General features: G+C 48.1%; 1 non-coding gene across 1 annotated transcript; it reads right to left on the bottom strand.

The window, feature by feature from the left end:
• Positions 1 to 180: 180 nt before the first annotated feature.
• LOC117129426 lies at positions 181 to 287 on the bottom strand. Its single transcript, XR_004453075.1, has one exon. It is a non-coding gene; the product is annotated as a small nucleolar RNA R71 (small nucleolar RNA).

Here is a 287-nt window from a genome sequence, read left to right as displayed (position 1 = left end):
ATCGCTGCTATTCGGATGGAAGGAGTCCCCGAAGATTACCTGCTGTGCAAGCTCTTCAGATACACGCTGAATGGAGAAGCGATGCACTGGCTTAGGCAGCAACCCACAGGATCTTTAACATCCTGGAGCAACATCAAGAATGCTTTCTTACGAAACTTCTTCGATGAGGCGTGCGCTGAAGAACTTCGGAACAAAATTTCCACATTCTCGCAGAAGGCTGGAGAGTCCTTCAAAGATGCGTGGATTAGATTTAGGTTCTTCCAGCGAGACTGTCCACACCACAGATT

This window comes from Brassica rapa, chromosome A10, assembly GCF_000309985.2.
Source record: "Brassica rapa cultivar Chiifu-401-42 chromosome A10, CAAS_Brap_v3.01, whole genome shotgun sequence".
In the NCBI taxonomy this organism is placed as follows: Eukaryota; Viridiplantae; Streptophyta; class Magnoliopsida; order Brassicales; family Brassicaceae; genus Brassica; species Brassica rapa.
Note: the sequence above shows the minus strand (reverse complement) of the source record. Positions and strands in the feature narration are given on the sequence as shown.